Source organism: Cavia porcellus, unplaced genomic scaffold (assembly GCF_034190915.1).
Source record: "Cavia porcellus strain 051 isolate PalLab524CR breed Dunkin Hartley unplaced genomic scaffold, mCavPor4.1 scaffold_32, whole genome shotgun sequence".
Lineage (NCBI taxonomy): Eukaryota > Metazoa > Chordata > Mammalia > Rodentia > Caviidae > Cavia > Cavia porcellus.
This window is the reverse complement of record NW_026947515.1, coordinates 14,624,706-14,642,157: the sequence shown is the minus strand read 5'-3', so window position 1 is coordinate 14,642,157 and position 17,452 is coordinate 14,624,706. Positions and strand designations below refer to the sequence as shown.

Sequence of the window (17,452 nt, the reverse complement as noted above, 5' to 3'; positions counted from 1 at the left end):
AATTATTTTCTTTTTAGTAGCTTCTACCGTCTTCTTTCACACTATTTGCCTTACATTTTGTTATTTTTGTCTCTTTATAATATGCTCCTAGTAGAATCTTTCTTGCTTATTATCATTTATCTGGGGTTAAAGCTAGATTGGGAAACTGCAAGCCAGCTTTATTACTTATAACGCATAGAGGGAACCCGTAATATAGACAAACACTTAGCCAATCAGTAGCACTGTTAGGGTAGAACTTCCTGGTGGACTATGGAAGATTAGGCTGCAGAATCAGGTAGACTCATATTTAATGCCTTCTGATTGGTTCAGGGAGTTTCACTGCATGACCTGATTATCCTCAGCTTTAGTTTGCTCAGTGTGAAAATTAAAAATAATTAATTAAATATCAACTTACTTGCATGGCCACTGTGAGGATTAAAATTATCACGCTTCGTGATGGAGCCTAATTCTCCCGTAACCTCATGAAGGCGCCATGGAAACACTGTCTTCTGCATGTTTCTCATGCATTGGGTGTTACAGAAGAACACACCTAAGAAAATGGTTCTCAAGTGTGAATTTGCATCAGAGGCTTCTGGGGAGGTTATTAAAGTATGGATTGCTGGGCCCCATGCCCGGAGTTTGTGATTCTGTAGGAATAGATTGAGGTCTGAGAATTTGGACTTCAAAGAAATTTCCAGGTTATGCTGGCAACGCTTTTGCTGCTGGCTGAGGGCCATACACTGAGGGCCTTCAATCTAGTCAATAAGTTGGGCTCCAAATGCCAGCCTGGCCACTCAACCTGGAGGTCATTTATATCTCTGAACCATAGTTCTCTTCCTTGAAATACAGGCATCTGCCTCATAAAGGTGTAGTAAACATTTAATGAGATGCCAGTTGGAAAATATCTATACTTAATAGGTCTTCATATATATTAATTTTCCCCTCTTTGGGGGCAGGATTCCCAAAGTATCAGGACTTGTAGTGTCCTAAAGAATACCAAAGGCTAGATGAGTTTGTCCCTAGGATTATGTACATCTTGTCCTAGATGCTTTCAAACAAGATATCCTTCGTTTGCTCAGTAAGAGAAGCAATAGACTCTGTAGTAGGTAGTAAATATTGATGTTATACAGGTAGCTTAGGAGGCCAAGTTCATTAACTCTTCCCAACTATGTGCCTCTTGGGGAAATAATGGATTAATTAAAAGAGTATTCCTCTCTGCATATTAGGAAACATTTTACAGGTGAGACTATATAAATCAACTAGTCCCTTTGTCTTTGGGTGTGTATGGGCTGTGGGCTTCTGTCTACACTCTCCTGAGAGTATATTTTTAAGTTGCAAAGTAGGTAGAGCTCTTAATTATATTTATTCTGTTCAAATGACACACTGGTGAAGAAAAAAAGTCTTTTTGCTGTGAAATTGGCTTGCTGGTGTTCTGCCAAATGGAAGTCTTATCATAGCAAATGCATCAGCTTCAATTATTTGTTCCTATTTGCTTGAAGAAATATTCTTATGTGACATACATATGTTCATACAATTCCTTGTTGTAGAAACAGGAACTAAAGAAATCACTTTCACACATAAGTGCTACTCCAGGAGTTATTATCACTAACTTGTGTTCTCTATACCATTCATACATTTCCAATTTAGCCAAAGAAAAGGTAATGCTTGAGTTATTGGGGAAAATTATGAGACAACAGAGGAGGATCTTTTCACTGTTCCTTCAAGTAAAGGAGCAACACCAGGGCTAACGTCTATCTGCTATTACTGACGAATTGAAACATGTTTATCATTAATGTTCACCTGGTTCATCAGTTTTATATCCTGAATCTACATGCGTAAATGAGACATTAAGCCTTTTAGTTTATTGGTGTCACCCACGGCATACATTTTAGGGTCTGTTCTGCCATCTGGTGTTCACCAAAGGAAATGTATGCAGAAATTTTAAGAAATGGTCTGTGTTTTCCTAACACATAAGTGATGGGTGTGAAATTGTTAGACACATTGAAAGGCAATTCCAGGGGCTGGGGATTTAGCTCAGCGGCATAAGCGCCTGCCTTGCAAGCAGGCAGTCGTGAGTTTGATCCCTGGTACCAGTAAAATGAAAAAGACAAAAAAAAAAAAAAAAAAAAAAAAAAGAAAGGCAATTCCAGAATACACCCAATTCCAAGGGAAGGAAACTATAGAATATATATCATAATGAGAAATACACACACCTGCGGTCTAGAGCGTTCAGTTTTATAAATTCATCTTATATATACATTTACACAAAGAAATGTATACAAGAATATTTTCTGAGAAGTACTGTTTCTAATAGCAGAAGACTGGAAACAAAGTAAATATGTATCAATAGTTTACAGGTTAAATGCATTGTGATACACCCATTCAATTCGTTTACCATACAACTGTTTGAAATATAAAGTCAATCCCATAGCAGATAGGAGATGATCAGGATATTTTGTTAAATGAAATAAACATATCCAAAACAATGTGTATAATATGCTGACGCTGGCATAGAATATATCTAGATGGATACTCAAGAGAGTGGTAACTGATTGACCTTGAAAATCAGAACCAAGGTGACTAACAATGCAAGAGTAACTTCTCTGTCACTATTCACATTTTGTACTGCAGGAATAATTTGAACCTCATAAGTATTATCTACTCAAAAACATATTAAGACCTTTGTGAGATCACAAATTGTCATAACTGTGAAGTACTCTTTTAGCATAAACGTGAGCATCTCCCTCGGTGAAATGCCTCACTTCTCATCCTGGAGAATTCCACAAGTTGAGCTTCCTGCTATGTAAATATTCACAAATACAAAGAAGACAGAAAATACATATAAAAATCAGTCTCTCTGATCTCAGCCCTAAACTAATTCCTGACTAACAGTGATGTATGTTCCAACACATTTGTGATTTAAAGCTATAAATACAATCACTGTTTTGAAAAACCTGAGAGCATATTTTGAAGACTGCTTGAATTCATGTTTTCCCAAATTACCAGCCAAATTATCTCAAAATAGATATAAGTTGTGCCTCATCCAGCAGGGGAAGGATGGAGAAAAAAAGGTAAGAATCAGAATACAGAAAGCTGAAGTAAAGTGGAATCCTCTCTATGGACAGGAAGAAAGGAACTGACCGACTTATACATTTGGCAGGTCAAGGTCACGTGACACCCCTCTGCCTAGCAACTTGTTTGCATGGCAGTCTCAGGGGGCCTCAGCTTCTCAGAGCTGGAGCAGCTTGTTCAGGCGCTGTTTGTTCTCAGGATGGCCTTGCTCCACCCCTGGACCTGTGATTGATCTCTCCTTTCAGCCATTCCCCACAAATTTGCTTTGTTCTTTTTGTAACAGGAATCAAACTCACAACCTCACTCTTTGCTTTGTTCTTGTTGATTTGTAACTTGCTTGCCGGTTTGCAATAAAGGTCTGTCTGTCTGTTTCTTTCTTTCTGGGTGTCTGATACTGAAGATTGAGCCCAGGCCTTTTGCACTGAGCCACACCCTCACCTGTTTTATTTATTTTGATCTAGAGTCTCACAGAATTGCCCAGGTTGGAGTGGAACTACTGATCCTTTTGCCCCAGCCTCCCAGAATGCTGGGATTATAGGCATGAGCTCTCGTACCAAGCTTGAATATTTCAAAATATTTCCCCCTTTTTGACTATTGCTCAGATCTAGTTTTAGTCAAAGTGTCATGTTCAAATAATATGAAAGAGTTTTTATGTTTGTCAAAAAATTGAAACTTTCCAAGCTGCAGCCACCCCAGGGAGAGAACCACCCAGTGTCTCCTGAGATCCACGCCATGCTGGAACTTAGGACACTGGGAAACCAAGCAACCAGCTCGCCTCCTTGGTAAGCAGCCATGGCTCGGGCAAGCTGCAGCCACCCCAGGGAAAGAACCACCCAGTGTCTCCCAAGATCTGCACCATGTTGGAACTTAGGGTGGTGGGAAACCAAGCAACCTGCTCACCTCCCTGATAAGCAGTCTTGAGCCTACCTGCATATAGACTGAGAATCAAACATCACGTCCCCCCTGCCCTGCCACCATTAGCAAATGGGAGTCAGAGGTCTGAGCATCTCTTGGAAGGTGACCACATGCAATATAGCAAATAGGGGGGATTTCCTTTTACCATCTCTTTGAAGACAAATATTGTTATCACTGTTTTGCTTTGTTCTCATTAACTGTATAGCTCTATTCAATATTCTGTTTTGATAAGTTCTATAGTGTTCTGTATTTCAATTGATTTTGCTATACCTGTTTGAAAGAACAACTATTGTAAAGATAATGAGATATACTATGGTACCTATTACTGTTATCCTGCTAACCTGCTGTGACATTCTGTACCAATTTCACTGCACTGTCTCAATTGGCTTTGTTCTGTCTTCTGTTGTATTTTAATATCTTCGAAATAATAAAAAAATTTTAAAAATTGAAATTTTTGATAGTGTCTCCATGTGTGGTTTAAAGGAAAGGTTCAGAAGTGTAGTAACCTCCTTCCCATCTCCCATTACATAACCCTCTATCTGGTTCCTGGCTGAAGAAAACCAATAAATGATACAATGTGTTCACTTGTTTAAAAATATGAGTGTGGAAAGGTTAAGAAACACTATTCAGTGTCGACCCTCATCTTTCAACTTAGGTTCAGCACAGAGCTGTAGCTGGGTTCTCAAGGGATGTGGTAAGTTCACAAAATTAGCTTTAGTCGTGTAGGGGAGGAAAAATAATTTCATCTCTCTATCCTTGGTCATTCTTTTGTTTTCCTGTTAAACTTTGTTTTAATGGGTCTCAAAATTGTGACAGATTTTAGGTCAAGTTGTTTCCACTAAAAAGTGTTAATTTTAAAAACTAACAACTTAAAAACTGACCCCCCCCAAATGGTCTACAAATCATTCTCCTTTCCTTCTGAAAGTTTTACAAGGCACTGTTATCATTAACCAGTCTTTAACTATTAAACTTAAATGGCCAATTGGGAGACATGGTTCTGAGACCAGTCTTCTGCCACTGATTATGATTGGATGACAAGTATGATGGGTAATATTCATTTACTTGTCTGAGCCTTCTGGGCAGACTTGGTGATCTGGCTAGCTCCAGCAGCCTTCTTATCCACTGCTTTGATGACAACCACAGCAACTGTCTGTCGCTATCACGAACGGCGAAACAACCCAGAGGTGGATAATCAGAGAAGCTCTCAATGCATGTGAGCCCGCCTAGAGCCATGTCAATGATGGCAGCATCATCAGATTTCAAAAATCTGGGCCCAGCTTCCAGCTTTCTTGCCAGATCAGTGACCAATTTTTCTTTCAGCTCAGCAAACTTGCAAGCAATGTGAGCTGTGTGACAATTCAGTACAGGGGCTTAGCCAGTACTAATCTGGCCAGGATGGTTCAGGATCCATCCTGAGCAGTGAAACTAGATGCTTGCATCGGTGGATCATTTATGCTGTCTCCAGCAACATTGCCACAATGAACCTATTTGACGGAAACGTTCTCTTTTTTGTATTTTAAAGAGATTAAGATGAAACAGGACATAACAGAGCAGATCAGAACAGAACAATGTAAACAACACAGTATTTCACCAGAAGACAACCCATAATTAACAGTAACTACCATGATGTCTCTTTCTTTGAAATAGTTGAGTATAACTTCATATACAATAGTATCAAACATAACAAAATAGTATAAAAACATTCAAGAGAATGAGAGTATTATAGGGCATTCAGAACCAAATAACAGGAAACAAATAATGGCTACTATCTTATCTCATTTTCCATAGAAAATTCACACGTAATACAATCCAATAAGGTACAACATGATAGAGCCAATGGAAACAGAAGAGCAAGAGCATGGCAGGACTTCAGAGTAAGATGGTATATCAGTACTGGCTATTATCATGCTTTGTTTCCCTCAAATTAGCTGTTGACAGAAACATTCTTGACGTTGAAGCCCACATTGTCCCCAGGAAGAGCTTCACGCAAAGCTTCATGGTGCATTTTAATAGATTTTACTTCAGTTGTTACACTGACTGGAGTGAAGGTGACCACCGTGCCAGGTTTGAGAACACAAGTCTCCACTTGGTCCATGGACGATGCCAATACCACCAATCTTGTAGACCTCCTGGATGGAGGAGCAGCTGCAAAGGCTTGTCAGCTGGACAAATGAGTAGAAGGATGCACTCCAAAGCTTCAAGCAGTGTGGTTCCACTCACATTGCCATATTTACAAGTGATCTTGCATCCCTTGAACCTAGGCATAGTAGTACTTGGCTCCAGCATGATGGATGTCACCATTCCGACCAGAATTTGGCACAAAACCTACTGTTTTCTTAATGTAGGTGCTGACTTCCTTACGGTTTCCTCTCATCTCCTCTGGCTGTAGGGTGGCTCAGTGGAATCCATTTTGTTAACACTGACAATTAGTTATTTGACCCAGCATGTAAGCCAGAAGGATGTGCTTACAGATCTGTCCATTCTTGGAGATACCAGCTTCAAATTCACCAACAGCAGCAGCAACAATCAGGACAGCACAGTCAGCCTGGGATGTGCCTATAATCACGGTTTTGATAAAGTCTCTGTGTCCAGGGGCATCAGTGACAGTCATGTAATACTTGCTGGTCTCAAATTTCCACAGGGCAATGTCAATGATGATACCACACTCACACTTGGCTTTCAGTTTTTCCAAGACCCAGGCATATCTGAAGGAACCCTCCCCCACCTCAGCAGACTCCTTCTCAATAGTACTTTTGTTGATGCCACCACATTTGTAGATCAGATGGCCAGTAGTGGTGGACTTGCCAGAATCCACGTGTCCAATGACAACGATATTAATGTGAGTCTTTTCCTTTCCCACGTTGCCTTTGATTTAGTGGTGGTTTTCACTACACCTGTGCTCTTGCAGCAAATCTGTTGTGAAAAAGCTTCTTGGTCAAGTCTAAACTGGGACTCCCTGGGCAAGAGTGAAACAACAAAAAAAAAGTTTATTAACATGTACACTTTCTGAATATGTGCAAGAAAACTCAGAGAAATGAATAAATCTCTAAAATAAATCTCAAAGAAAAACATTTAAACTTGAGGCTGATACACTATCATTTTCTGAAACAAAGACAGAAGAATATGGGGGAAGGTCCAGGTAGGACAGGTGGCTAGGAAAAGCCCTGTCAAACAAGAGCTGGGTTTGTTAGACAGACTTAACCCATGCCTTCTCCATTATTTGAGTCTTAGCTGGGAAAGGTGGTGCATGCTTATAATCCCAGCACTCTGGGAGACAGAGGAAGATCTCAAATTCAAACCCAGCTAGGGCAAAGTAGAAGGTTAAGCAGAGCCTATCTCAAGATTAAAAAGAAAAAAAGGCTGGGCTTGTATTTCAGTGTGAAGGCCCTAGGTTTAGGATTCAATCTCTTGAACCTAAATTAAGTACATTAACTTAATTAAATTTTTAAAAAGAGCAGTTACAGTTCTCATTCTTTTCAGGTACAGAAAGGAGAGAGCCTTACACATGGAAATTTCCTTCCCAAATGTAAATTCACTTTCAAAGCTCAACTTGCCCTAGCAATTCCTGAGTCTGCAGTTTCTCAAAGCAACCAGCTCAAAATGCTCCTCACGCTAAAAGAAGCATATTTTAGGGTGGCCTATTCTGGCCTCCTATAGTCTTATTTAGGGGTGGCGTGTCCTGAGCCTGGCAGCTACCTTCTTCACCCTCTGGGTCTTTGGGCCAGTCCAGCTGGCTTTTGTGCTACATTCTGACTCTTGTTCTAACTGCTGCCCAACCTCCAGTCCCCATTTAAGATATCACCCCTTTTCAGCATGAGGGATTGGCTTTTCAACACTGCTCTACGTGCCATATGGACAATCTGATGAGTTCATGAATAATAACTTTGAAGGATGCTTAGCTTTTCTAGGAAGCAGTTGCATTTTTCAAAGAGATGCGAGTAGAAATAACCCTCCAGTTGTCAGGGATTTCCCAGTGACTTGGAGCAACTACTGTTTACCCCCGGCTACTTCCATCTGTCAGTCAACAGCCACAAATGGACCATTGCCATTGCACTGGACACTGTCCTGGGCACAGGACACGCAAGAGGCACAGACAGAGTTAGATCTTGAGGGACCTGGGCTCCATTCTCTGGATGGGAAGGCTGATGATACATAGCAAGTTAATAAAGCTAATTTTAGCCGCCGGTAAGTGTGGGGGAGGAGACGAAGCAGGGTAGTGTGGGGCAGAATGGATGAAGACAGGTTGGTGTTTAGCACACTGGTGGAAGGCATCTCTTGTTACACATCCTTCTCCAGTTTTAGCTGTAAGCAGATGGGGAGTTTTGCGGTTTTGAAGGACAATTTTAGCTAAAGAATTTAAAGACTCTTGTTGAGCTTTTATAGATTTTACAGTAGTTTTCTTAATGACCCATAACAGGGGCCAGCTACTGGTATAGATGGAAATCGCCACAAGGGGTCAGCAATTGGTGTCCCTTTTTATATCTAGCTTATTACAATGGCATTGTTTTTATACAACTTTTAGTAATGCTTTTCTGCCGGATGTTTTAGACCAAGTTAAAGTGAGACCTGTGTTAATTAAAGCTAGCCTCTGTGGTTAATCAAGGTCAGTTAAATCTCCTCGGGCTTTACCTGGGAACCACGTGAAGAGGCCCTCAGCTCGTCTGTCAGTGTCAGCTACCAGGATGGGTCATGGCCTTGCTTGACCATGTTGCTTTTCATGAAAGTATGGGAAACTTTTTCTTCTTGATGACACGCATTTGGTATATTGTACACTTGTTTTCATCATCTGGAGCCCAGTAATCTCATTGGTCAGAAGGTTGCATGACTCACCAGAGTTGTAGGACGTTGCAGAAAAGGTTTCCTCATGTCCTGGGTCCCTGTTGACCTCGGAGAGCAAGATGTTGACTGTCCTCTTAGCCCATTTACCTCTCTAGCTTTGGTCTTCAAACCTCAGTGGTTGAATATGTAGAAAAAAAGATCAATGACATTAGCTTTATAGAGGGAGCAGTGAACTTAATTACTATAATTTTAGCTGGTTGTAAAGGATAGCTGAAGACTTCTTTTTTTAGTTATTAATTTTTAAACATTTTTATTTGGAAGAGCAAAACAGAAAAAAGGATAGAAATGATACAGAACTTCAAAAAATAGTAGGAAATTAATACTAGTTAATATGATGCATATTGTTATCTTAGAAGTAGTTGTTTGGGTTACAAGATTTAGGCATGAAGAAAACAATCAAACAGTCAAACAATGAAAATACAAACTGTTCTTTTTGATAAACTAACAGAGATTGGTAGTACAGTTAACTATCATATATATATGTCTGTATATCCTTTCTCTTTATTCCTTTTCTCCTTTCAACGATCCTCATTCTTTCCTTTTGAGCACTTTCTTTTGCTATCATTATCACAAAATCCATTGCACATGTTGGATCTTATTTCTCTTTCAATTTTTTTTACACTAGGGAGACAATGCAATATTTACAAATGTGAGTTTGATTTATTTCACTTGTAAGTATGGTCTCAAGTTGCCTCCATTTAGCTATAAAAGCCTCAAGATTATTCTTCTTTATAGTTGAGTAATATTCCATTGTATAAAAATACCACATCTTTTTTATCCACTCTGTGGTTGATGGGCATTTGAATTGTTTCCAAAATTTAGCTATTACAAATTGTACTGCTGTAAACATGCATGCACATATATTGCTGTGGAAAAGCATTTTCAGTTTTGGGGGGAAAATATCTAGAAGGAGAATAGCTAGATTAAATGGGACTTGCAATCCTAGTTTTTTGAGGAATATTCACACTGATTTCCACAGTGGTTGCACCAGTCTGTACTCCCACCGGTAGTCAGGAAGGTTCCTTTTCCTCTCAGCCCCACCAACATTTGTTATCAGTGAATTTCTTAATGTCAGCCATTCTTTCTGGAGTCAGATGGAATCTCAGTGTTGTTTTAATTTGTATTTCCCAAATGAAAAGTGATGTTGAACATTTCTTCATGTATTTATTTGCCATTTGTATTTCTTTATCTGAGAAGTGCGTGTTCATCTCAGATGCCCATTTTTGTATTGGGTCTTTGAATTTGAGGGGCCTGATATTTTTCAATTCTTTCTGTGTTCTAGATATGTCTTTTGTCTGAGGGAAAGCTGGCTAAAATTCTTTCCCAGTCTGTGCATTTTCTTTTCATTCTGTTGATTTCTTTTGAAGTGCAGAAACTTTTTAATAAAAGATGAGATTCCAGCTTTTGATTCTTTGAAGTACTTCCCATGTGGTTTGCATTTTGTTCATGAACTCTTTGCCTGCCCCTATGTCTTCAAGATTTCTACCTACCTTGTCTTCCAGTAGATTTAATGTTTCTATTTTAATATTTAGATCTTTGATCCATTTAGACTTAATTTAGTGCATAGTGATAGACATGGGTCTAGTTTTAGTTTTCAGTATATGGAAAGCGAGTTTTTCCAGTACCATTTATTAAAGAGCATATCTTTCTTCCAATGAACATGTTTGCCCCTTTTGTTGAAGGTGGCTGATGTATTTTTAGTTGTGTCTGTATCTTCTAATTATTCCACTGATCTTCAAATCTGTTTTTATTCCAGTACCATGCTTATTTTGTCACAGAATCTTTGTAATATAATCTCAAGTCAGGGATTGTGATGCCTCCTGCCTTGCCTTTGTTGCCTAGGACTGACTTTGCTATTCTAGGTCTTTGCTATTCTCACTTCAGATGAATTTTAGGAATGATTTCTCTAGATCTGTGAGGTATGCTAATTTGATATTTTGACTGGAATTGAATTAAATCTGTATAACAATTTTGGGAGAATGACCATTTTCACAATGTTGGTTCTTCCTATCTATGAACAAGGAATATCTTTCCATTTTCTGAAATCCCTCTTCAATTTCTTTCTTCAGAGTAATATAATTTTCAATGTATAGATCTTTTACTTCCTTTATTAGATTAATTCCTCAGTATTTCATTTTGGGGGGGATGTTATTGTGAAGGGTGTGATTTCCCTTGTTTTTCTCTGTGTTTGTTGTTTGTGTACAGGAATGCTCTTGATTTTTGAGTTTTGACTTTGTATCCAGCTATATTACTGAATTTGGTTATTACATCTAGAAGTCTGTCAATGGAGTTTTTGGGGTCTTCTATGTAGAGTATCATATCATCTGTAAATATTGATAATTTAACTTCTTCCTTTCCTATCCTTATTCCTTTTATTTCTCTCTCTTGTCTAATTGCTCCAGCTAATGTTTAAAGAACTATATTGAATAGGAGTGGTGATGGTGCACATCCTTGTATTCTTCCTGATGTTAGATTGAAAGTTTTCAGTTTTTGTCCATTTAGTAAGATGTTGGCTTTTGGTTTATCATATATGGCTTTTATCAGATTGAGGTAAAGACCATCTATTCTGATTTTCAGTAGGGTTTTCATCATTAATGAGTGTTGGATTTTATCAAAAGACTTTTTTCTGTATCTATTGATATAATCTTATGATTCTTGTCTTTGGCTCTGTTGATCTGGTGTATTAAGTTCATTGCTTTGCATATGTTGAACCATCCTTGCATTCCTGGGATAAATCCCACTTGATCATGGTGATCACCCACAGGCTCCAGTAAGTTGTATTTGTATTTTCATTCAATTGTAGATATTGTTTAATATCTTCTCTAATTGGTTTTTCAGGAGGATGTTATTTAATTTCCATGTGTTTATGTAGGTTTTGCAGTTTATTTTGCCATTAATTTCCAATTTCAGTGCACTATGGTCACATAACTTGCATGGGATTATTTCAATCCTTTTATACTTACTTAAGCATTTTCTATGGGCTAGTATATACAATCTATTTTAGAGAATGTCCATGAGCAGCTAAAAGACATGTGTATTCTGATGTTGTAGGGTGGAATACTATGTAAACATCTAAAAAGTCCATTTGTTCACAGATTTGATTCAGTTCTAATTTTTTGATGACTTTTTGTCTAGTTGATCTGTTTCTTTGTGATAATAGGGTGTTACATTCCCCCATTATAATTGTATTGCTTATTTGATTTTTCATGTCTATTAAGGCTTGTCTTACATAGTTGGGTGCTCCTGTATTTGGTGTATATACATTTATGGTTGTTGTCTCTTCCTCTTGAATTTTTCCCCTAAAAAGTATGTAGTGACTTTCTTTATCTCTTTTGATCATTTTGATTTGAAGTTCACATCATCTACAAACAGAACAACTACCCTGCTTTAATTCTGGGTTCCTGTCACATGGAATATTGTTTTCTTTCCTTTGACTTTCAGTCTGTGAGTTTCCTTTCAAGTCAGATGTGTTTCTTGTACATATTGTTGGATCCTGTTTCTTGATCCCATTTGTCAATCTATTTCTTTTCATTGGTGAATTGAGGTCATTTACATTGATGGTTATAACTGATATGTGCTGGTTTAACTTTGTCATGTTATTTTCCTGTTGTTAGCTCTCTGTCTTTCTGCCTTATTTAATTGCTTGCCCTGCTTGGTAGTTTCTTTCTGTTGTTGCTCTGGGAATTGTAGTCATTTCTATCTCACTCTAGTATGTCTTTCAGTGCTCTTTCTAGTGTTGGTTTGGTGGACATGAATTTCTTCAGTTTTTCTTTGACATAGAAGTATCTTATTTCTCCATTAATTTTGAAACAAATTTTTGTACATCAATCTGGGTTGAAAGTTGTTTTCTTTCAGGGTTTCAAATACTTCACTCCAAGCTCATCTTAACTTGAGGGTTTGTGTTCAGAAGTCTGCCATGATTCTAATGGGCTTTCCTTGATAGGTGAGTTGTCTCTTTTCTCTAACAGCTTTCAGTATTCTCTTTTTTATGCTGAATTTCTGGGATCTTGATTATCATATGTCTGAATGTAGATTTATTTTGGTTATAACTATTTGGAGTTCTATATGCATTACTAATCTATAGATCAGATTCTTTTCTCATGCTTGGGAAATTTTCTGCTATTACATCTGCCAAGATTTTTTATGGCATTTGTATTGACTCCTGCATTGTCATTGACACCTACATGTCTTATATTATTTTTCTATGCATCATCTTGAAGCTGTGGAATTATTTCATATCCCTTGTTATTTTTAAAAGCTCTTTCTGTTTGTGATTTCTAGCTGTGATCCTATCTTCAAGGTCTGAAGGTCTGTCTTCAGTTTCTTTCAAGCAGTTTTGCCAGCTTTCAATGGAATTTTTAATTTCCTGGATATCTCTTTGAATTTGTGTCATGCATTCTATTTCTTTCCTATGTTGTTCATTCAAGGTTTCCATCATTTTCTCATGTTCCTGTACTTCTTTTAACTATGTCTTCTCTAGCTGTGCTGAGTAACTCTTTTATTAAGGTTGTCATTTATTTCTTTCCCTGAGAAATTATTCCTAATCTGATTTCTTCTATAGCCTCTGGATTTGTTTCTTTAGCTCACTTACCTTTTCAGAAATTTCAGGCGTATGACTTCCAATATCCTCTATATCAGTGTCTGCTGTACTTGTTCCTGATGGATTGGGTGCTTGAGATTGCATTTTGTGTTTTTGTTTTGTCATTTTTTACCTCTTGAGTTAATATTTCAGTCTTTGGAATCCCACAAGTTTCAACTGTCTGTAGTGTGTGTGTCTTAGAGTTCTACTCTGTGGCTGACATTCGCCTAATTGCTGGGTCCTATAATGTAGGAGAGGAGCCAGTCACCTGAATTCCTCCAGCAGGGCCATCTGGGTGAGTACTGAGTTATTCTTAGGTTGATTAGCCTAGCAATATTGATAAGAAAGCCAACTCTTATCTCCTATTGTTACTGTGGCTTCAGGCTGTTTCAGACCACCAGATCCACCTGCTATAGTGTGCAACCCAGCCTGGACCCTGCTGTGTCACTGGGGCCTTCATAGGCCCTTTTGAGTTTCTTGGGTGGGGGGAGGCACATGGGTGCTCTTGCCAACCCACCTGCAGTATGGAAGAAGGACTCACCCACACTTTTGCTGGCTTGCCAAGGTCCTACAAGTGGGGGGAGTGTATGCTGAGTGATCCTGTTGATCACTAAGTTTCTCTACTTGAGGGGCACTGTTACTTGCCTCCCAATGTCCTCTGTGTATGGGGAGGGGTTGCCAAGGTTTCCACCACCCCTCCAAGGTACTGCAGGTGGTGGTATGGGTCACTGACCATAAACAGTCTGTGGGATACTGAGATCATTCAGGTGGAGGGGAAGGACAGCCAATGATCCTATTGACTGCTGAGGTCTTTCAGGTGCAGGGAAAAGGTGGCCAAGGCTACCCTCAACTGCTGAGGTCATCTGAGTGTAAGGGAAGGGTAACTGACATTTCTATCAGCTGTTAAACTCTTTCAGGTACAAGGAAGGGGCCCAGAACATGTATTTGTTACTGATCATTATTGTCTTGTTGAATCTCCTGTGGAGTGTTAACAGACAACAGTTATAATTTATAAAGAAAATGAGATCAAAAGCCATACATAATATTTTAGCATGGCAATCATGATGGCATTATTTTTGTAACATACCTAAATCTTCATTAGGTATAGAAATCACAAAGTGGGTGTGAGCTGGGGCAAAAATGATGATGAACCAATAAGATTACAAGGTAATGTTGATCAGGTTGGGGATCCAATTGGGAAGCAAGTCACATAGCAAGCACAAATGGGATGGACAAGGGGTGGGTTCAGGAGGATTGTTCCTCCTCCCCAAGGTAGTGATGTCCATTTAGAATATCAGTCACTGCTGTTCATCCCTAGAGGAAGTATGTGGGAGTAGTCCTTCTTCTTTCCTTGAAGCCTGGCCTTCCATGAATGTGCTTCCAGCCACAGCTCTCTTCTGCACTGACTTTTCCAGGGTCTGACTGCCTATAATATTTCTAAATAGTTTATTTACTTCTAATAGGATAAAATGAGAATGATTATGGGAAAGAAGTATAATATTTTATCCCATAGGCAGAGGAGGTTAGCTAAGAAGCAAAGCTGTCTGCTCCACAGGTAGAGCAGCCCAGGAAAGGACAACTGAGATGAGTACTTCACCAACAGTGCACCCCAGGAAAGAGCAAGGCTGGCTGTTGTACAGACACATAACCCTGAACAAAACAGGACTTTTGCCATGAATCTCAAAGAATTCCACTAACTTATTTTTTCCTGAAAGAATGGAGTCTCTGAGTTGGGAGGGGTTTAGTTACTACACAGGCATGACTATGGCAGCTTACAGTCAGGTTTTGGCCAGATTGGTTGCCATCTCTGCTTGCACGGGTCTCATCCAGTTTGCTCATACATTCCACTTTCTTATCGCAAGAAATACAGCAGCTTGCTCACTTAACTAACAGTCTCTTTTACTCCACCTCTCTTATCTCCAAAAGTTGCACTTGCTAGCTCATTTTCACTCAGGTTGCTTTTCCAAAGTCCTGTCAGCTCTCTTTCTCTCACTCTGAGCCCCAAGTTATGAGTGAGAGGATATCCAAAACACCAAGGTAAAGAGCTTTCAAAGCAAAAATCAACACCAACAACAAGAAGTGCAAAGACCCTGGCATGCTTCAGGGAAATAAAGTCTGAATTTAAAGATCTATATAATAAAGCCAGATCCATCTATACTTTCCTTCTACTTAAAATTCTCATATCTAACTAAACTCTACTAGTTCTCCTGAATCTACAAATAAAACACTGAACTTTTGATACTACACATCAATCTGAAAATCAAACCGTTCCTGGCTTTTCCATCTCTTTGGTATCTCTTGGTATCTCTTTATCTCCAAGTGCTGTGGATTGAAATTTAAGTCATTCTTGGCTCTTTGCTTTTTCTGGAATCTCACATGACATCCATAACTGTTCATAGTGATTGTTCCTTCCAAATGAAGTTGAATCTGATCCTTGATCGCCACTTCCACTGCTACCATTTTGATATAAATGAACACAATTGTAATTACCCCTGCAGTAGTTATGGTGTGGGCTAAAATGCTGTAACAAAAATACCATTCTAGCTAAGAAACCAAACTAAAAATACAGCAGTTCAAAAATAGCTGCACATTTCTTTCTCAGTAGCTCAGAGATGGAGAGTTATGCACAGTGAGATCATCCAGATACCCATAGTCTTTTTGTCTGTGTCCCTGGCATTCTTTAAGGTGTTGTCCTTTTCTTCATGGTTAAAATAGGCTCACTATCATCCTTCTGTGTTCTAGGCTATAGCAAGGAAAGGAAAAGTGAGAGTGTGATTAGAGGCAGGGCAATGGTTTTTTTTTTTTTTTTTTTTTTTCAGGGTACATCACTGAAGTTGAGCGTATCACTTCTACTCACATCCTATTGATCAGAATGTAGTCACATGGCCACACCTACTTGTAAAGGAGTCTGGGAAACGTACCATTTTGCTGGACTGAAAAATCTTACTGATATTTTTAGCCTAAAATGAATAAGGAAGAAAGCCCAGCAGTCTCTGTGTCTATCACTGTGATAATCATAAAGATAAACACTCAGACCTTCTTCCGAGGAAAGACTTGCTGCCCACTGCTAGGATTATTTCCAAAAGATGAAAAATATTTCCAAAAGATGAGAAGAATAAAATAAAAAGTGGCCTTTATTCTGAGAACGCGGAGAGAGATGACCGGCACCCCCACCGCTGGCGTCCAGTGATCTCTCGGCGTGGACACGTGGTGTGGGGGCATGTAAATAGCCTCCGCTTGGGGTGGAACCTCAGGCGGGCATTAGGGATGCACAGGTAGCCCATTGGTCCTAGGTTTGGCGCCATATGTAAATTTCCAGGGGCAGGAAGATGGCGTCACAGGTAACTTCCTAGGGGCGGGGGAGATAGGGGCTTCCTGCTTCCGGTTGAGGCTTTCCTGGCTACAGTGTCCTATCTGGGCCAAAACCCTTTCACCCACCAGTGGAAAGCATAGTCACCACATGACCTTCTTCTTTTGGCTCCTCTGGGACAAGGCAAAGAGATGCCTTGTCCAGGGTCATGTCCTTCCCTGGATAACTTGCATACCACAACTAACCAAATTAAGGACTGTCATTTCAGAACAGGCAATACAACAGATAGCTTCCCTCTGAGTTGCTTGGTCTTGTCAGATCTACATTTTAGTCAACTTCTAGCTTTGCTCAAACTTGTTTCCACCTGTCCACTTTTTTTTTTTTTGTACTGGGGATCGAACTCGTGACCTCACATTTGCCAGGCAAGCACTTGTGCCTCTGAGTTAAACTGCCCCACTTTGTGTCTGCTTTTCAAAGTGTTGTGCCCTTGTAATCCTCTTATACTGCAAACTATCTCAGCAAAGCCAAGTTACCAGGAAAGCCAAGTTGTCGGAATCCCCGGCTTTACCCACAAGCAGAATATCCTCCACACAGCTGTCAAGTGGTCTCTCTGAAATATTCAGATCTCTCAGTGAAATACACATCCTGAACCCAAGTTCACAGAGTCTGTGAGATGGACTCGCCCCGTCTCTTGCAGTTCTGACCTTGCTTGCTCAGGTGTCACTCCTCATCAGGTCCCTGCCCTATCACCACTTCTT

At 39.4% G+C, this 17,452-nt stretch overlaps 1 pseudogene; it reads right to left on the bottom strand.

Annotated features, from left to right (window-relative positions):
- Window positions 1-5,020: 5,020 nt before the first annotated feature.
- LOC100713906 (elongation factor 1-alpha 1-like) lies at window positions 5,021-16,904 on the bottom strand (annotated as a pseudogene).
- Window positions 16,905-17,452: the final 548 nt, after the last annotated feature.